The 21,716-nt window shown below is 36.8% G+C and overlaps 1 protein-coding gene across 3 annotated transcripts in view; it reads left to right on the forward strand.

The window, feature by feature from the left end:
* The window catches only part of FOXP2 (forkhead box P2), a 405,613-nt gene that overhangs the window by 46,952 nt on the left and 336,945 nt on the right, over nt 1-21,716 (forward strand). For all 3 annotated transcript variants that reach the window (XM_059847131.1, XM_059847129.1, XM_059847125.1), the window contains exon 2: nt 15,014-15,154. The gene's annotated coding sequence lies outside the window, so the exon portion shown is untranslated. The remainder of the gene's footprint in view (nt 1-15,013; nt 15,155-21,716) is intronic.

A 21,716-nucleotide genomic window follows, 5' to 3' on the forward strand; every position in this document is an offset into this window, starting at 1 on the left:
AGAAACCAGAGATTGTGCCTGCTTGCTCAAAGTCAGCATGGTGTTCATGGAGGTGCAGGCTGGAATGCATTTGAAGAAAGGAGCTTCTGTCTAATTTTACTTGGGTAGCTTGATTTCATATTTATTAAATATCTTTATCCTTAAAGCATAGAACATGCATAGTTTTTTGTTTTGTTTTTGTTTTTTTTTTTTTTTTTGGGTGTTTTTGAGGGCTAACCACTTCATTGGTTTGTCCCAAATCACACTTTTGCTGACATGAACATCATGCAAGTCATCAGTGGTTTTGACTCAGCATTTCTCTCAGTTTCCTAGTGATGCACCATATATTCATGCAGAACCTGCCTTGTTACTGCAGTGTAACTGCGTTGGGTTCCTCTCTAAATGCTGAAGTTGCATGCTTGTGTTGAGTTGATGTAGTGTTTCCAGAAGTCTGTGTATGGTGCACATCACCATGGTGTCTAAGCAGCTATATTGGTGAGGTTGCTAAATAGTCAGAGTATTTGCTAAGTGTTTATAAAGTATTTCCTTAAATGTAATTCATAGACTATCAAAAGAAAACTTTGTGCATTTAGGAAAGATTTATTTCTATCTCATGTTAACAAGTCATACACGTGCTCTTGTTTTGTCTTTAAATGCTGAGGTATTTTTCTAAAAAGGAGCAGCCGGAGTTTTGGTGGGTTTTTTTGAAAGTGAATAAGGTTGATCAAAATGTTTACTTCTGACTCTTTACTTTTTCTAGTCTCTTTACATTTTTGTTACAAAATACCAAATGAAGTAGATTCCGCAATCAGTGCATGACAGCAGTTTTGCTAGGACAAAATCAAATAGCTTCAAAGCTCAGTTTTTCTTTTCACAGCTGTGATAGCAATGAATTGTTATATTGTTCCTTGAGAGTGAAGTTCTAGTGAATAATGTGGTGTTACAATAAAAGATAAAATAGTAAATAGTCCACAATTCAAGAATATGTTGATTAAATTGGTTTATTACTTTAAAATCAAACCCCCAAATTTTAGAACTTTGATAACAGCCTATATTTATGACTAAAACTTCACAGAGGAGCAGACGTTTAGATCTGCTCCTCGTTCCAAGAGTGGAGAACTTTCAAACATGAAGAAAACCTCTGTTGTGAGGCATTATAATGTGTATTGGGGTATTGTGAAATGTTGCAATGAGCTAAAAATCTGCTTGGAAAACGGTTCTTTTGTCTCATTGATGAAATATTGTTTATTAAACTTTCAATATATATAAGAATTTCCAAGGGGAAAGCAGCACATCCTTACTGTGAAGTGTCTTTCTTGTAGGTGCCACTCTGTTGTAAATTTAACTGACCCTAGGAGTATTGGTCTTTTAAAGCACATAAGAATAGGATTTATGGTTCTGAGTTAATAAAATATGCTGATGCCACTGTAAGCCCTATTTAGATAGACAGCAGTAATCTCTGTTGAGCAGTATGAAACCGTCTGTCTCTAAGTACTGGAAAGCTAATAGTTCACAGCAAGGTTGTACCACATCCAGAGATGAGAAAAATGTGTCTGAAGTCAGAAGAGTTTTAGCTGCATGATTTTATTTTCTTTTGTAATTGTATTCTTTCTCCTGTGCTAATATTGTACATCATGTCAAGTAAACAGGATACCCAAAGAGCACAGAGGAAAATGTGCTTTTTAAAGTTCATACTTTACCTTACTTTTGTTGGCTTTAGCACGAGGAGCAAGATCCTTCAGAATCTACAAGGTGAATCTGAAGTATGTGAAATTGGTGTTAAAGATGGTTATGTTGTGTGTTCATAAAGAAAACACGTTTATTTCAATAATGGGATACATTAAGAAAGCTGAGTTAATATGTTGCCACACTGTGTGTTTTATACAGTATAAACATACTGTTTCAAAGTTTTTATCTTTCATGAAAGGAGTTGATAGAATTATGTTTGAAAAGGTAACTTTGAATTTGTAATTTTTCTATTGTGTTTGAAATATTTGACATTTAAATACATGGCTGTATTTACATATATTGCATTTTCATTACAGCTAATCCTCTTGAAAGTTGCTTGGCAGATGCCTTAAGCAGTTCTCTAAAATTGGGACAGATACAGTATTCTGCAACCTTGGAATTTAATTGCAAATAAAGTACATTTTGTAATTGTTTTTTCCACTTTTAAGATTCCACTTTTAAATTTTAAAAGAGAATTGTTGTATATAAACAAAGGAAATATACTTTAGTGGAGATTATATCTGAAAATGTATTAGTTGTCATCTTATTTTATTATAAAAATAATAATATTTTATGTGCTGCAAACATACAGATTACCTCTCTGAGCAACTTAATATATTAAGTAAATAAGTCTGTGGGAACAAACCATTCCATGTTCATCTAAGGCACACATTTTTACAGAAGGCAACAGTTATCAATGTTAAGATTGCTTTATAATTTGAAAGGAGAGCAGAATAAGAAATAATTTCTTTGACAAGTGTTATGTTTGTTATTGTCCACAAATACATGACGTCCATATGTGCTGGGATTTTGTTTTGTTTTGGGGCTTTAAAAACAAATATCCCCAGCATTTTTTCATGCTCATGTCTTTGCTTTTTATTTATTCAAATGTTGAAAGATATAGCTAAATATAGCAAAACATTTGGTTCTGTCTCTAAACTAACTTAGCAAGTACCCTAAAGTTCACAGAATTCAATAACAGACACTTAAAAAGACTGAAATACAAAGGAAAAAATAAATCTGTGTTCCTCCTTGGGGATATCCATTGTAGAATTTGATGTATGATCTGGACTAAATGAATCTTTTTCTATTAATTAAAGTTGGATTTTTTTCAAGCTCAAGATCTATTATATTTAGAAAAGTATCCAACAATTCCTCTTGTCTTCCGAAAAACATACAGTCCACTCCCTCTTGTACTTCATCCTAATGGTGGCTGGATTCATCCATTCAAACATCACTAATAGTCCTGAGCTGGAAGAGCCCCTCTCCCTGGCTTTCCATTCCAAGGAAAACCACAGGTTCTGCTGGAAGTGCTGCATTAGGGAGAGATTATATCCTGTGTAGATGTTTAAAGTTAGGTAGCATTAGTCTGATTTTAGTATTGCATGAAAGGAAGTAAAACTGGTTCAAACCTAAATTATTTCACCAGGCATTTCCAATTTAGTGTTTGACTCTAGGTTTGCTCCTTGTTAATCCCTTTAGTCTTTGCTTTTGCATTTTCTTTTTATCATTATAGTTCTTCTGAGCTATTTGTTTTCTTTTACAGGAGTGTAAAAGGTCCTCCATGTTCACAGGATAGCTTTTTATTACTTGTATTCTTACAAAGCTTTCACACCTTTTTTCTGGTAAGTTGCTGCTTGGTGGCAGCAATTCACTGTTATGAAGTGGCCAATGACTGCACTGAGCCAGCTCAGTGTTCCTTCCAAAGCTCATCTGCCTTTTGAAAACAAACTATAGTGGGAGATAATGCCTGTAAGTTCATTTGTCAGATTTTTCTGTCCATGTTTCTCATGTGTTGGCAGTTTGTTTTGGCCATGTTGGGGTCCTAAGTCTCACTCTTCATGGTCTTTGTGGAGGGAGGGAGAGTTCTCCTGAGTCCTGGTGGTGGTTTAGACTTGTCCTTGATGAATGTGTGTGTTACTGCCAAGGTCTGCGACAAAATAGCTGGTCTTAGAAAAGTCTTTTGTTCAGTACCACCAAAATCTGCAAGGCTTGTTTCCATTTCCACCTTTCACCAGTCTCTGTCTCTCTTGGACACCACCCTGCAGTGTAGTTGAGGCAGCTGAGCTTCCTAGCCCAGCCCCTGGCCTTGCCCATGGCAGGGTGAGCCGGGCATCCCTGCCCAGCCGGGGCCTCGCTGCCCGCCCGGCGTGCGGCACCGCCGGGAGCAGAGGGCAGCAGATAACGAGCAGCCAATTAAACAGCTCAGCCAGAGAAGACACCCAGTGAATGCTGTGGGCTGCTCATCTTCTGTTCTCATCAACTCATACATAGGATCCAGTGAATTGGGAGGTAGGATGAAGGTTATCACAATTTTGACGCAAACACTTATATGGCTAATCTCTTTCCAAATGCTTATGGTTTTAATCTCAAGCCTCTTTATGTGGCTGAGCTGCACTTTTTTTCTAACTTGACTTTGTTTTATGGGGAAATATTTCATATCAGATTGCTTAAGCTCTGGGCTGTCATGTAAATACCTTCTGTCAAGTATTTAATACACATTTTAAAATTTGTCTAAATATTTATGCTCTTGAGGGGATCACTGTATCTCTCAACAGACAGTTGCAACCTAGCAAGTAAATAAATCAGACTTCTTTTTTTCAAATCTTCATTGTTTTTGCAAGAAATTGTAACTGTTTGAAAGATATTTGAATCTTACCAAATTCTGAAAGATAATTTGACTGTTTACTTGAGAAAAAACTACCTCCTGTCTTTCAGCAATGCCAGCAAAATATATATTTCTATTTGCATAAATATATATTTTAAAAAAGTGTTGTTTTTCTTCTAAAAACTAAAGGCCAGAATATGAGCTGAAGGAAATGTGTGCCACCACTTTTTTAGTTATCTTTAGAAATGCTATGAAGCACATTTTTAGTTACTTTAGATTTGCTTCTAGTATGTGCTTCATGGATTAGTTTTTTATTTTAGTAATTTTCTTGCCTATATTACGTTGGTAAGATATCTGTTGTTCTGAGTCTTTAAAATGAAATAATTAATAGTTCAGTGAATTTCAGTGGAGCAAAGTTTGGTAATTTTCACTCATCTCCAGATAATGAGCTGTATTTTCACTCATTTGTATGAGAAAGAAAATTATTTACACTGAAGTTTAGAATATAGTTTATAATCATTTAGAGTTACAGTAACTGTTTGATTGATATCAAGCACAAGATAGCTGTAATGTTAAATGCATCAGAAAGTGTTCACTGATAAAAAAAGGTCTTGCGGTTTTAACTGAAGGAAGCACATTTTGGATGCTAGTCTATATAGTCATAATACATTGTACTTGCCTTCCTTTTTGCTTTTTACAATAATAAAATACATCCAGAGAAAGTAAATCTGTGATTTTAACATCTTTTGACAAGCACATTAAACTGCAGAAAGAGCATCCAAGTTGGGGCTCGGGGCATATGGTGCTACCTTCTGCTAACATAGCTCCAGAACAAGTCACTGTGTTCACCGGAGGGTCATATTCAGACTCTCAGGTTCCCTCCTCTGGTCTGGGGGAAAAAAATGCATTTCCCCTTCACAAGGAAAAATCAGAACACAGAGTGCAAACCTCACTACCCTGGGATACCTTCACTGTGCAGAGAACACTCAGATGCTGTGAGATGTTTTGCTGTCCATCAGTTTTTTGTCAGGACATTTAAGAAAGGCCCTATATTAGCCTATATAGATGTTTATAGCTACTATTTAATTCTGAAAAGACATCTATTGCTACTTTGAAAGAATAAATATTTATATCGTGATGTGAAATTGTAGAAGCATTTCAAATGTATGTACATTCAAAGTTTTATTGTGAATAGGTATCTACTGCTACACACTTATTTTCACATCTTTCTAGATTGTCTTATTTTATTTAGATTCAAAGGCTGGTATTTATAATAGATAATCCAAGTGTTGTGTGTCTTGGGAATTCAACATATGGATGAGGATATGGAAGGCATTAGTTATATGAGATTTGTTGACCAGCTTTTAATTCAGACTGTCATTTTTAACACACGGCGGTGCAGATGGTGAAGTTTTGACTGTCCATCAGAGCCCAAATACCTTAGGGGCAGCTGTTGCTGATAAATCATTTTACATGCTTTAGGTCAAGAGTCCTCAAACCTGTTACAGCACCTGCTTCTACGTATGCAAATCTGTTGTTTTGTCGTTTCATTAAACAAGGAAAAGTAGTGGTCTCTCTTGGCCATAAGTAAGCCAGGAACATATCCTGTTCAAAGTGAAACACAGCAAGAAGGCAACTGTGGTTTCTGCAGTGCAGCCCTGGGATGCTGCTTCTATTTGGGGGCTTTGTTTCTGGAAGACTGCCTGCAATTTGGAAGGAGGGTAGAAAGACAAGTACATGTTTGGAGGCAAGAAGTAAAGGGAAGGTGTTTGCTGTCATTGACTGTAGGGTAGTTGTGAAGTTTGACATGCCCAGAAGCCAGCGTGTGCCATGTGGGGCTCCCCTACACTGCATACCTCTGTTTTCATCATCTGGTGAGCCTGCAGCATGATTTCCAGGCACTGGAGCATACAACATGTCTACTTTGGTTTGGAGCTGATTGATCCACAGTACAGAACACGCTTGTGGGATCTTCCCTTGCTATAGAAGAACATAAATGATTGAAATGTTTTCTTAAGAAAGAAAAGTATCACTTGTTTATGTACTTCAATGCCCAGCAAAAAAAAATTCCTGTCAAATGGCAGCACACTACAAGAACTGGGGGTTTACTTAACAAGGTTATGCCTGAGCTTTGGAAACTCTAAGATGTTTATATTTGTTTAATCTATCAGGTATGTAAAGAGAGTTTAAATCATGAGGAGGAAACTTCTTTGTTTATTGCATTTCACAAGTAGGGCTGTCGCATGTAATAGAAATGGCACTTAAGGATGTTTTTTTTAAGCAAACTGACAGAAGATTTTATCCTGCACTGCCATAGATTGCTGTGGGGGAGAAAAGGGAAATAGTAAAATTGATGAAGAATTGTTGCATGCTGTCATTCTAGATTATGTTATTTTTCCGTGACTTTGCTGCTAATTTTTTTAAAGATACTGTAAAATTCCACTGTTGCAGAAAGTACCACAGTAGCGCTGTCGCCTGTTAATTACTTCATTCCATGGCTAGTTTGTCAACAGTATTTTAATCACGCCACCAGCAAAAATGCTTTTTGAACATTTTGTGGAGAAAAAAGAATACCCCCCGACCTTTCAACCTTGTCAGCTGAGTTTTCCCATTCTGACACTAGGCATTATTTTTGCAAAGGTTGGAATTTTAACTCTTGAGTGAACCAGATATCATTTTTATTGGGATATTAATTCTGGTAGGTGCTAATCTCATCAAGATTTGCAGACATTTTCCTTCATAGGCCATTCTGATTTGTAGCTTTTTCTTTTCACAGCAGTATTAAATACCAAACCTCTCTGATATGGAAGTTCATTAGAGATATGTCTTTGATGGCAGCCCTTTCAGGGCTTCAGTTTCAAATACCTTGATGTAAAGCTTAAGAAGCCATTGTGTTGTAAGCCCTCCTTGATGTGTCTTATTTAGATCTGCATAGTAAATCAAGGAAAGTAAATAACAAGGCAGCAGATGGAAGCATGGAGATAAGGCCAGTGAACAATTGTATTTGTATTTTGTTATGATGTTGACAGGAGCTAAAATTCACTAATCTAGTTCAACTGATCTGCATTTCAAAGAAATCTCATTTAGCAGCAACTTGAAGGTTTGGAGGATAAAGTTCTTTTATTGCAGCTTTTATTGCATTCTTCGCTAATTTATCTGGTCAAGATTTAGCCTTGCTTACTTAAAGCAGCAAGCATGTTACAAGGAGTCTTAAATACTACGAAAGAATTAACGTCTAGACTATGAACTGAAGGTAATTACATATCCAGCAGTGAATAGGCTGCATTTAGGAAATACTGTTGTCCGAATGGAATTGGAAGAGAAATGCAGATAAGGTATTTCCCCTCATTTTCTCTAAGTGTTTTTTTAATTATTTGTTTTTAATTGTGTGGAAAATTAATATATAAGCAAATGTAAAATTATTAAATATAAACCCCAGAATTTCTTGAACTGTGAATTCCTTCATGCCATACTTTGCTGCTCTGTTTACAAACTGGTAGCTCATATTAAGGTTTAATTTAATGAGTGCCTTCCTGCATCTATTAAACAAAACTATTAAAAAGTGGAAAATAATTTAATAGAATGATGGACCACAATTTATGTGTGCTCTAAATGATGTAGATGATGTATATGTAAGTTAGGTACTTCATATTAGATTCAGTACAGCCATGTCATTTGGAAAAATGTGATAAATGCATTGTAAGAATTAAATATCATCAAAATGGAAAGGGTTATAAAGTAAAATTTAGGGTTTCCTTTTGGAAATTTAAAAAAGTTGTTCAATCTTAAGGTCAAAAAACAAACTTGGATTTAGTTTTCAGTTTGTGATATAAATACTAACGATGGACTGTTTAGGCTATTGAACATAAGTGTGTCCTTACCTACGTACAGACGTAATGATAATAAACCAAAGCATGGCAGGCCGGTGTACATCCACTCTAATAATGGGCCCCAGTTCTCTAAGACATGTAAATTAAACCCAGCAGCTGCTAAGTGTTAATGCCATAGTCCTTGCTCCCTTCTGCAGCCTGTCCTTGTGACAGAGCCCACACCTGTGCCCCGAGGACTGCACTTCCATCTCATTTGCAGTGTGGGTCTTTACACTTCTTTTGAGTGTGTCTTTGTGGGCTTGAGAGGAGTGGAGGGGGAGGCATCTGGGATGAGGGTGCTTGCTAGGCTGCAGTGATATCTCATAGCTTTTGACTGTGGACTCCATGGGCTAATCAGATCATGGGGTGGCAAACGCTTTTTTAGCTGTAGGATTGGCTTAAGCATCTTTTGGTTCCTCCTCCTCCTCATTGCTATCCCTCTAAAAGTGTTCATGCAGTGTTTTGTGGGTCTGGTGGATTCCATGAGTTTGAAAGCAGCTTTTATTTAGCCAGTTTACTTTTAATCTAGATTAGTTTCTCAGTGTGGCTGATCATATAGCTCCAGGCATGCTTTCCTTGGCATGGCTCAGTGGCAACTGCTGCGAAGGGTGAGGTGGTACTGGTCCTGCCTCTGCCACTGGAAGAAATGTTTGTCAGTCTACCCTCCAGACACACAGGCTGAGCTTCCACAGCAGAGTGAGCTGTGCCACATCACAATTGTTCACCTTATCCATGTTACCTCTCCTCAGTCCTCTCTTGCCCTAGCAAGGGTGACCGTGTTTTGGTCAAAAGTTGTTCACTTGTTTTGCAGGACTGTTTTGAAGTCAGCACAAGGGAGGAGTGAGAGTCTGCAGGTGGTGCTGAAGGTTTGGGAAGTCATGGCTGCTTTGGCTCCAGATTAGAGTGGTTTAAGTCATTGTGCTGCTGCATTTTCTAGAAATTTTACTTTTACCTCCAGACTGCTGTACACTCTGTATGTGTGAAATGAGGTACGCAGTTACTCAAAAAAGTGATTTGCACTGCTTTGTGAGAGGAATATATGCCAGTCAATAAAATGGTGGCAATAAAATATATCTAATTCTCCTAGAAAACTCTAGTGTAAGTGAATATTTATTTATGTCCCAATCTGACAAAGTTCAGAATTAAAATTTTGAATTTCAAGATATCCCAAGGATGTCATCCTATTTAAAGCACTCAGAAGCAAATAGGTCTATGAGATCAAGCACAGACAGACATGTTCACATTTTTAGTTAAACCCTACCTTTTTCTGCATAACAATGTAAATCATCCCCTCAAATAAACATATGCTCCTGTTGTCTGACCTGCCACAGTGTTCAGAGTTTCATCACCCATAATCTGTTTTTAAAACCTCATGCCCTTGTGCCTCTGACTTCAGCATGGCTGGCTCTCGCTCCATCCTGCCTAAGCCCATCGCGTTCTGGCGTCGCCTCAGGTGACAAGGAGGGATCCCGGCTGTCACTGACTGCTCGCCTCTTGTCTTCCTGTCCCTGCTGGCTCCAGGCACGTGTTGTGTTCCTCACAGAGCTGTACAGGGGGACAGTGCTTTCAGCAAAAGGGGTAGTGGGAGAGAAAATAAAGAGAAAAAGGAGAAATAGAGGGGAAAAAAGCCAAATGGAATTTTATGGAATTTCTTACATCTTTATCTCTGCAGAAACCTTTTACACTCCTGCCAGTATTACAGGAGTGCTGCAGCACCATAATAGTACTGGACATTAATGAGTAGCCTTCTCTCAAGTGACAGAGATCCAAACTAGTTAGCAATGAGGTTGATTAAAAACCAAACTTGAATTCCTGCTACCATCACATTTTGTTGTGTTGGTATCGATTGCATAACCCTGATGGGCTGAATTGTCTGTGATGCTCCTTGTCTGGAATCACACTGAACACTCAATATTCATTTCTTCAGCTCCTCCTGCATGTCCCTGTGCTGAATGACAGCCTGATGTCAGAAAGAGAAGGGCAGATAGAGCTGGAAGGAACATGGGGGAAAGGAGGTGGCACTTTTCCCACTGGTGATGACTGTAGTAAATATTCCCAGACATATTTGCCACAAGAAGTACTATAAAAATTTACCACTATCTATTAAACCTTCCCAAGCTTGGATTTTAGTTTAACAGCAATTTACCAAGAATTACATGTGTTTGTCCCAAATCCAGCATTATATCTTGGCAGGTAGATTGCCTGGTAGGGCTAGTCAGTGTGTGTCTGTTCTCATCCATCTCTTATTTATCATTTCCTTCGGGAAGGTGTACAGGTAGCCATGCAAGGAATTATTTAGACATAAGTCTTTCTTTTGCTTTCATGCCATTCTATCCTCTTGCAATTCAGTTTAAGGTTGTATTTCTGGTCGATATATTTTAAATAAGTATTGACTAAATCTGCAAGAGAAATGAGGAATATTATTCTGAATCTTAATGATAAGCCAAATCCAGAAGATTTGAAGAATTTGGTATAGAACTGATGAGAGGAATAGATTTTAAAATATTGCAAATTTTAGCATGTTTTTTCAGGTCTTGCTGGAGAGCTATATAAAAACATAAGGAAGATTTTTGATTATCTTCATGGCACTGAATCATAGTAGAAAGACCCTTTTAGCTGTAGATACATAATTTGTCCTACCTTTCTTTTTTTGTTATGTAGGAGAAGGGAAGTACTGCTAACTTGATGGTTCTGAAGCACTGGGGGTTTTTTTTGATCATAGGATAATGAGGTTTCTTAAATTGCAGACAAACCAAACAATTTCATTCAGTTTAATAGCACAACATTTGGAGAAATTTGCTCCTTTATTACTTTAATTATTAAATTTTATTACTCTAATTATTAAGTAACACCTTTATTGCTTTAATTATTTACATCATGGTTTTCTCTTGTTTACTCGCTGTCTTGTTTCCAGGACAGTGATACAACAGATCAGCTGGAAGGGACTTCAGTACAGGTATATTTATATCTTTTGTCACTGTTTTAATACATCTTTCTTGAAAATAATTTTGTCATTTATTAGCAAAACAGTAATTATTTTGTGAGTTTATGTTTTTTGAGATAAGATATCTGGGTAAAGGCTTTTATATAAACATGGTCCTAAAGACACAGGATTGTTATACTGCATTAGGCAGTCTATACAGTTAGAAATGAGAGTAAATATTGTTCAATCTTAAAGCAAAAAAAAATCAAAACTCCAATCTAGTCCTTGATTTTGTATACTATGATATCAGGCCACATCCTCCTCTGGTTTTTTACTTAGTTACACCAAACAGGCTATAGGTATTGAAAGTAAAATTAATAGGATACTTATCTACAGAAATGAAGTTTTGTATCATAATAAACCTAAAAGAATTAAGAAATTCCTTGTACAGTCCTGAAATACTTTTTTTCTTTAACAGATTTTTCTTTAGCAACTCTAAAAATATGCGACAGTCAAGAGATCAAGTATTTTATCAGCTTATTTGGGATGGCTTTGTAATGCAGCTGTATATTTATGAATTTCTAAAAAGTCCTGTAACTGTTAGGCTAATAAGATCACGTTATGATATGTAGCTTTTGCTTTGTGTCTTAGGTAATTTATGGGAATGGTGTGATCCTGCAAGCGTTGCTTTTAGTATCCCAAATTAATATGTGTGTACTCTGAAATATATTTGAGTCTTTAAAATTGCAGGTTGCTTGTATCACTGTGCTGTTTCAGAAATAAAAAAACCCCATAATCTAAGAAATTCTTCATGTAAAAACTTCTTCATGTATCTTTGATATAAGTGGATTTCTACCAGGTATAATTGAATTAAGGAGTATATGAAATAAATTTTTAAAGCAGGCATGAATGCTTATTTAACCTTCAAGTGAGATTATGTAACAAGTGGTTGAAAAGAAAGCATTCATAGTTGACACAATTTTTTGGGACTGCAGTTGATTTCTAATGCTTGATAGGTATAATTTCATATCAACTTTTCCCCCTTTATGTGCAATTGTTTGAGATACTCAAGATGATAGTCATGGGAAGATTTTGTAAACTTGTTGATGGTTACTGGAAGCCCCATGTGGAAAGAGTAAAAACCAATACTTTTATTTGACAACCATTAGGTAGCCACCTGTTCTCGTGTGGTTTTTTCTTGGTGTTTAAGTAGTGGTGATGATAATTCTGAATTGTTATTGCTACTATCAAATTGTTTTCAATAGGTTTCTCCTGCAATAGTATTTTACCTTCTGTAGTATGCCTGGAACCCATGTCTCTAAATTTTGTCATTTTTCGAGAAGCTTGTCTTTGCTCATATATCAATGCTAAAACATTTGGTTCTTGTTTGGTACAGCTTGCTCTGATTTATAGTTAGTATCAAAGTGATGTGAAGGATATCAAACAGACCTTGAATACCTTTTGAGCTGTCTGGTTGTATTCCTACCCTTAACATGCTAAACAGAAAAGCTGGACAAATAATAGAAGAGAGAGGTAGCCTAAAATGTTGCTATAGGCCAGTGGTGCACGAGTCTTTGATCATTAGCATGCTGTATGGTGAACTTCCTTTCATCCTCCGTGAAGCCATTTAAGCTGCAGGAGCAAATAGAACAGTAAACATTGTAGCAGACTCTTCCTTTTCAGAGAGAGGGATAGATTGAACAGTAAATGTACTTTGATCCAGTATTTCAAACTGACCAAAAAAGTGTGAGTTATACACATTCCTCACTGTAGGGTCTAAAAAGAGTGTTAATGAATAGGTATGTATGTAGATATACTGGAAAATGTCTGAGTTTTGGGTGATATTTGAAGGTATTAATTTATGCATCTTGCAGAAGGAATTTTGGTTGCATACTGATGTCTGAACAAAGTTATTTCTGTCCTGCTGTGGTTTTTTTTGTGCTAGTACAGGCTGCTTCATATAATGTGTCAATGCACAGCTCTCTACATATAAGGATACTTGGTTCACAGACACAAAGATCTGTATCTAGTAAGACAGCAGAAAGGACTGGGTATATTCCTTTGGTACACCTGGTAGGTAAGGATAGAATTAATTAACATAGTTTTTGCTCAAAAGTGTGACATGCCAGTCCATGACAGGAAAAGTGTTTGTTCCTGATGACAGTCATTCACTTTCTGCTGGTTCAGAAGGCTTCCCTGAAGGAATTTTAATTGATCTGCACTTACCCAAAATAAATCAGAAACACTGCTGTATCCTAGAGATTAAAGCAAAAGAGAAGATATTGGAATACAGAGTATATGATTTTTAAGGTTTACTTTGAGATGAAACTTGGGAAATAGAGATGCTGACCTGCATTTATATAAGTGTTGAACTGAGTGGGAACATGTGGATGGAGTTAGACTCAAACCCATGAGACCAGCGAACAACTTGAGAAGCAGAACCTTGCTTTGTAGCCCTCTGCCCTGGCTGCTTTGGGACTGTGGACCAGGGGGAGGAAGGCTACTGCTGCTTTACAGTAAGACTTTGCTACCTCATTTGATTTGATTTTTTTTTCCAGTGGTGATGGTGTTTTGGAAAAATCAATCAAATTTGTTAAGCATATAGTAAAGTACAGAGAACCATGGGATTTCACTTTGGTGTTCAAAAGGATCTAGGCTGTACTTCAAATGCAACTAAGACTAGACTCCTGTGTACCTAATGCAGTAATTCTCATTACTGTGAGTGGTGAATAGATAAAATGGATATAAAATTTGTGGAATTAGCACTAACATAAGTGAATATACAAGGAGATAGGAGTGGTCATCCTGGTTCAGACCAGTGGTTGTCTTAGTCTGTCATCTGTCTCCAGTGATGGCTGTCTTCCGAGGATGCCTCCACCTTCCTCTTGACTTACGAAGCCTCCTTGCATAAACAGCATTCTTGGGAAGAAGTTCACAGTTCTGTCACACAATTTGTGGAGAAGAAACTCCCATTTTTCTTCTGAACTTGGCTTTTATGAGGTAGTTCTTGAGTTCAAAGGACAGGGAACATACGATGTCTGTGCAGTCTTTCCATCTTCAGACTTCTGTTGTTTTCTATCATGCCCTTCGTTAAGTCAGCTTCTCTCCAGTCTGGATATTGGTGGCATACTGAATTCTTCTTCATATATGGAAACTGTTTTAAGCTTTGATCTTGTATCTTTTCTCCTTTGAACCTGTGCTAGTTAGTTCTGGTTTTTTGTGTTCTGTGCTGGGCAAGAGAGGGGAGCACGCTTTTCAAGAGAGGGATTAGTAAGTGGCAAATGACATGTTACGCTTTGTCTTTTATTGTTTTCTAAATAATTTTTAGCATTTAATTTACAGATTTGACTCTGATGGAGTGGTGAGTTTTATGTTTTCATGAAGAAATTTCAATGAGACCTATCTATCATAAGCCCCAGGTCTCACTTTCTGAGCAGTAAAATGTAGTGCAATAGAGAGCTCTTTTGTTTAACAGAGGATTCAGATTAGAATGTTTATCAATACTGGCTAGGCAGGATGGTTCATAATGAACCTATGCTCAACGAATTGTGATTTCCTTCTTGAGCCCAGCCAAAAGTATTCACAATGTCTTTGTGGTACAAAATAAATAATCAATAACGTGAAGTAATCTTTTAACTTGTACACTTGCTTTTTCAAAGAAATACAGTCTTGTTATTATGAATCTCAGAAGTGAAGCAGGCGACTGCTCTAGGAGTAGTGACTACTTTCCATGTCTCATACAAAGAAAGAAAGATGTGAAAAATGTGGGATTTTTTCCTAGGTGTGCAATACATGTGCAAAAGGTTGACACTGAAGTGTGTTTTAAAGAGATGGGTGTAATACCTTGCAATAAAACACAATTTGGATGCTTGCACTTAATGTGTTCCTTCCTCTTTTTACCCTTAGATAACTTCAAGTGAAAGTTAAGGACCTGTTGTCCTCATCTGCCATAGACGTGACAGACACTTTTGGAAGGAGGACCAGTTGAGCAACAAGGAAAAGACCTTCCCACAGCACAGCAAAGTGACAAAGTGACTCTGAAGAAATGTAAGTGATTTATAACTGAGCTGTGACTATGTTTCTACTGTGGATTTATACCCCTGTGGGAGGTATACAGTACCCCATCACAGAAACATATTGCTTATAGATGTAAAATATGGTTTAGGAAAAAAAATTGTGGACCATGCAGAAAATACATACCCTTTTGATGTCAGTGTGATGGTAAGCTATGCTACATTTTTTTTTCCAAATGGCAGTTGTTAATGGGATTGAAGTGCTGTAAGAATCAAAAATTTGGTTTTCTACCATTTTCTACTCATCTAGATATTGGTCAATTTAGATACGTAGAGACTAAGTATCTGTATCTCAGTTGTTCTAGATTCTGCTTATCCTCAGGAGAGGGGCAGGCATCTCCAGAGGCCAGTCCATCTCATCCTGAAAGCAGTGCCTAAGGAATGCAGTATTACTCGCTGAGTAGCTTGTGTTCACTGCTTAGCTTCAGCCTGAATGTTCAATGAATACTTTAACCTGGCACGTCTCTGAAGGATGCAGTGCCAACTTCTTTTCTCCTCCCCATATTGTCATTCTCCTTCACTCAGCATGTGTAGCTGTTTGTAAATTTGGAGAATGGATCAGACTGAAAATAGCCAATTATTTGTTTGGTTTTGTTTTCAGTTGGGTTTATCCCAGCCTTCTCCCATATGGCTGTCCAAGGGCTGTCACTGGTACAAAGGGTGATGTGAGTGGGAATTAGCAGCCAAAAGTGTGCAGGAGCACATGATAGCAGCTGTGCTAGTTTCTGCTGCTTAAATTCCTTGTTGAGCAATAGTCTTAGACCTTACAGATATTTTTAGTGCTTTGCCATTTATAAGAGTTTAAAAATATGTGAGGCACCCTTACTTACTATCTAATGGGGAACTACTGTTTTGTTGTGCATTTTATACTGTGATAGTGCTGTCTTTTGTGTCCTTTGTAAATTAAAATTCTGGTCTCCAAAAGCAGTAAATGGTCATAAGTGGTTAGCAAGTAAGCAGGTGCCATGTCATGATTTGTAGTGCAGGCATGATGCTGTATAATTCATACATACATACATAATTTCTGAATTCTGAAAATGGTAGCCTAATTTTGTGTAGCGCCAAACATGACATGTAGGTTGGGCGATACCGAATGGTTAGTGGTTGGACTAATTTAGGCTCAAGATCCTTGTCTCCTGAACAGTGAAATGCTAAGTAACATTTCATTCTCACAGTAAATACCAGATGGGAGGATGTAAAGAAGACAGAGCTAGACTTCTGTCATTGACACCTGGTGACAGGATGACAGGCAGTGGGTACAGTCTGCATACAGATTATTAAATTATGTTTCCATTGAAAAATAGTATAAAAAAACTTCCTTATCTTGAGGACGGTCAAACATTGGAGAAGCTTGCCCAAAGAGGTTGGAATCCCCATCCATGGAGATACTCTAAACCCAAATGGACAAGCAGCCTGCTGCATCTGACCCTGCTTGATCAGAGGTTTAGATTCAATGAGCTTCTGAGGTCCCTCCTAATCTCAGCTATTCTGTGATTTTGGGGGTATTTATAGGTAAGAAAAATCAGAAATATTCTGCTATTTTTTTTTTTATGACAATAGTTTAAAAAAAATTCTATTTTTGAAATATTTAGTTATTCAGTTTAGTATTTTACTTAAGTTTTGGCAAAAATGAGACATGGCAGAATTTGCAAGCTTTCTAAAATGTGTTAAGTTATATTTAAAGACTTGTTGCTGTAACTATGAAAATCACACTGAAGCCTGTGAAATTATCTTTTAGCTTTGAATTAGCACCAGGTTTCACGTGATGTGAACAGTCACATGATGGGGATTTTAGATGTTTAAGAATAGCATCTTTTTCACTTGTTCCATGGCAAGAATAATACATTTTTAGTATCATTTTGTGCTTAGGGAAAAAAGCCCTCCTAACTAGGTACAAACTCTTGCAGGTGAGCTCCATTAATCCACAATAGAAACAGCTGTCTTCCTGAAGTTTTTTAGAGATCAATGAGACCTATAAAGTGTCCGAAGAATTTCAATATAAGCTCCATTTTCATTTACTTGCAAATGGCCATTCTGGGACAGTCTAAACTTAAAGAGGATGCCAGTGTAAACATATAAAAACTGGGCAAACGTACAGGGAGACTTCACAACATAGCCTTCTATCTTCTATGAATGTGTGATTGAGGGGCTTCCTTGTGTTTTGAAATACCTAGGAGCAAGGAACTCTCCTCTTCAAATGTCAGCTTCCTTGAATTTTAACTTTGATTAATTTGGCAGACATGTTCTGCCCACAGTTTTGCTATAGCCTGAGTGTCTTTGCAAAAGTTTCTCTGAGATGGGTGTATCATTCCTAAAAAACATTCTAAAAAAAGGTCTGTGACCTCTTCTTTGCTTTTGAGCAAGGACTTGGAATTTGAAAGGGAAGCTTTAATGGGTTATAAGATGTGTCTTTTGCCATGCCTCTGAAAGTCTGTCCTTATTGCACTGAATTATAAGCTTTTGAAAATTGCTGCTTACTCATATACAGAAGAGGCATATTACTTTGTCAGCATATTCTGAAAATAGTCCTTGTATATTCCTAATCTTCTAGAAATGACTGAGTCTGTCCTGGCTATGAGATCAAACGCTGTATGACATTTCAAATTTACAGATCCCCTGCTATTTTCACAAAAGGGTCTTGTTTTTTTAATTTTTCTGGGACAGTGTATTTTGATTCTTACGCTTGTTGGTAATTCTGGTTTTCTGTATTTTATGCTTACTTTTTCCAAATGCTATTTGAGAAGGATGTCAAGAATGGGATTAATTTCTCGTGATGTTAGCCATCTAAACCTATAGGTGGTAAAAATCTGAGCTGGTCACCATAGGCTTCTTTAGTCAGTGAAGAGAGATGGAGACTTCCAGGGGAGGATTCCCATAGCCTCTTTCTATTTCTGTCTTTAGATAAGACAATTCCTTCTTTAGAGATGCCTGTTTCTTGTCACTCACAATAAAAGCAACCTAAGGTGACTGGTACAAATTTAGACTTTTAACTTTTCTGTTAAATATTAAGACAGATACTTTCCTTCTCATGTGACATAATCTGAGACTTAAAAGGCAGAAATGTTGTCACTGACATTCGCAAAAACATCCTACTTTCACATCAATAAACAAAATTATTTAAAATTTGTTTCCTTTATGGTTAAGGTGATATGTACAAGCTTATTAAAAGGAAATTTTCCTTATCTCTTAAATACTGTATGTAACCATTAAAACAATGAACTTCAAATGCCATTTTAATATTAACTATGAAGTATCAATAAATTTTGAGTATTTTCTGATATTTGGGTTCTAGGTTAAGAAAAGCAAATGTTATAAGTTTATGTCATTACTTAATTTCTAGTAAGGTAATAAAAGGGATGTATCATGAGATTCTGGCATTGTTGCCTTTTTAGCTTGCAACAGAAAATTGAAAAAATCTGGTGCTAATATAACAGACAAATATGCACTTTACATTAATTTAAGAGCAAGAATTTAGGTGGCTTTCCAATTTGAAATAATTTCCTCTACTATCAACTAATTTTGATAATGTTTTATTAAATGAGATTGTGATGAAATGCTTTTTTACATTTGTATTGAAGTGTTTTAGATTTCCTTAGTAATTTAAACTATTGTCTATACTTGATTAATGGCAACTACATTGGCTAACCCAAGATAACATAGCACGTTCTTCAGGCCCACTTCTCCTGGGTAAGGGCTGTATGTGGGGAGCACTTTCTTGCCAAGGAATAGTTGAATATGTCTAAAAGGCATTAGAAGTAATCTATGCTGGCTCTGTTTGCTTTTTAGCTAAAATGTGGGCATATGACATAGAAATTGTGGCGTAATCTATTATCAGATGTCTTTTTATGACTAATTGTCATGTATTTGAAATATTACCTGGAAAGGCTAGTCTTACCTAGACTTATTTCATACACTGTTTTAACATCACTGTGATGAGACTAAGGGCAACAGTTGAATATGCTGCAAAGATGGTCTCAGTTATACTTGTACTGTTGTTCAGAAATGCACAGGACTGCTCACGGTAAGCACTGTTTCTGTACTTCCACTCATGGGTGACTGACTAACCCTTATTGGGGTGTATAAATTTTTCTCTTATACATAATTTTGCTTTGAATATTACATTTTGTAGCAGAGGTGTATATTTCATTTAGTTTCCATCCTTTCACTGTTATTTAAAGTGGTACATTTATTCAGTATTGCATAGTAGCAGCATGCATGTATTATAGCTTAAATCTGCAGCAAGTTCTGATTCCTGGAATCTACATTTGGCTGAGGAAGCACTTTTTTTAAAGAGTTTTTTTTAAAAGAGTGTTTCAAATTGGCCTAAAGAAAGTTCTTAGAGAATGGAGACAACCTCGTGTTAGTAATTTGTAGTTACTTTCTCTTTCTCTGTCTGCTCCTTCTAATATTTGCACAAAATAACACTGACCAATGTTTATATCGCAGTATCGCTAAGTTATGTGTTCTAAACAAGAACAAAATATTTCCCTTAGAAACACTGTTACATCAGTACTTGCTGGCCAAGATTCTCACTGGTAAATACACAAAGCTTCACCAAAGCTGGCAAGCTGTCTCTTTGTAGTCGAAACAAGTTTTATAGGCTTTATTTTTTTTTCAAGCCTTTAAGATTGTCTGAATTTATTTGGGTGGGGTTTGTATTATTCCCATTCTTCTGCAACTTTAAGAATGTTTAGTTTTGAATGGAATTTTATGCTTTATCACAAAAAAACCCAAAAGACACTCGTTCTGAGAAAATGAAAAGGGCAGTTCAGCCAAGGTGCCACTAAACAGTGGATGTTTGAGTACTGAAGAACTGTGCCTATTTTTATTGAACTGCACATTTTATGACACTTTGTCCTGACCCTGTTCGAGGGTTAAACTGAGGAGATCCAACAATCTGAGAATATCTGGTTCAGTGAATGAATCTGAGTGTAGAAACCTGAGGAGTATCTGTTCAAGAAACACATTAATGACTGCATCAAAGTTAACAGAACAAGTATTTTCCACAGCATAGGCACCTAAGTCAGCAGGGGCTTTTTAATAATAGAAAATTTCACATGGGCTCAATCCCATTCCATGCAGAAAGGGAATCAAGTTCCTTTCACACTGTTATTCTGACTCAAAATTTAAAAGCAACCTGAAGTTTCAAATAGGGAAAAAGGGAGAGATGGTTTGACTGTGTCAGACATTTTTAGAAAGTATAAATATGTGTTGATTGTTCTAAAACTACCTATGTGCTATGCATCTTGTCTTAAGTTGCTGACAAACAAGAGAGAAAAGGAAAGTTTTGGCAGCATATCTTAATTTCTTCAGCCTATATAAGGTCACTCTTCTCTAGAGGATTTTGGATTAGATTCCAAATTGGAATCTAATTTGAATTGGTTGAGAGTATCAATTGATTGGACCTTATGCCATTCTGACTGTCAATTTCATTCATTTTCTACTTTGTGAGAGGAAGAGTCATATTGCTTTGATTTGAGAGATCTTTCCTGTGGTATAAGTGTGTGAAAGCTGGGTGATAGGCTAAACAAGGATGCCAGCTAAGCAGATGCCTTTTGCTAAAATGACGATTTTATGGAGTCTGGTGTCCTGCATGCAGTTACAGTTCCCAGGCATTGAGCTGCTCAGGAACTGGAAATGGTGTGAACCATACATTTTTAATGGAAGAGAATATTCTTCACAGAAGATCAGTAAATGTTTTTAAAGAATTACTGTCTGTTGGCAGACAGCTGCGTTGTTACACTTCAGAGGTAGAGGGATTTGGGTGGTAATGAAGGAGTTCTTGTATACAGCTTACAAAGCATGGGGAGATACTTTGGGGCATAAGTCATAACATGCAATAATATTAATAATACACTGCATCTGAGGATTTCACAGAACTTCACAGAAGACATCAATGAATTAGTATGATCTTAGCCCCCTGTGAGACCATGCTAAGACTTGGGTGGGTTGAATGCAGAAATACCATCTCATTTTCATGGTAAGTTGGTGACTGTACCTTTGCTCCACACAGGTAATTCAGGAAGTGTCAGTATTTTCCACATGGAGCTCATGGGGCATAGAGAAACAGATTGACTTAGTCTGGGCAAACAGTAACTCCAGCATAAGCATTCCAACACCAAAATCATCCCAAACAGCCTGGCTGTTTGCAGTGATAGTTGGCTCAGGCTGCTGGATCTCTGCTGTTGTACAGCTTGAAGCGCTATGTAATTTTGCAGAAGACAACACTGTGCAAACAGTGCAGTTGGAACCTGGCCAACAGTCATTGTAACAATTTCATAAGTTCTGATATGCTGATGCATGTGTATGTCAGAAAAGCAGCATATTTTTATGTGTTAAAACCATTGGTAGGAGATGCATTAGACGAAAACAACTTTTAAGGGCAAGACACAAACACTATAGTTGAAAAGTAAAGGAGCAGAAAAACCATCTGCTATATAGTGTGTTTTGATGAAAACACACATGGTGGAAACCACAGCTAATTAAACAGTTACTCCACTATGCAATTTAGGGTTTTTAAAATAATCATATTTAAA

This window comes from Haemorhous mexicanus, chromosome 5 (genome assembly GCF_027477595.1).
Source record: "Haemorhous mexicanus isolate bHaeMex1 chromosome 5, bHaeMex1.pri, whole genome shotgun sequence".
NCBI lineage: Eukaryota > Metazoa > Chordata > Aves > Passeriformes > Fringillidae > Haemorhous > Haemorhous mexicanus.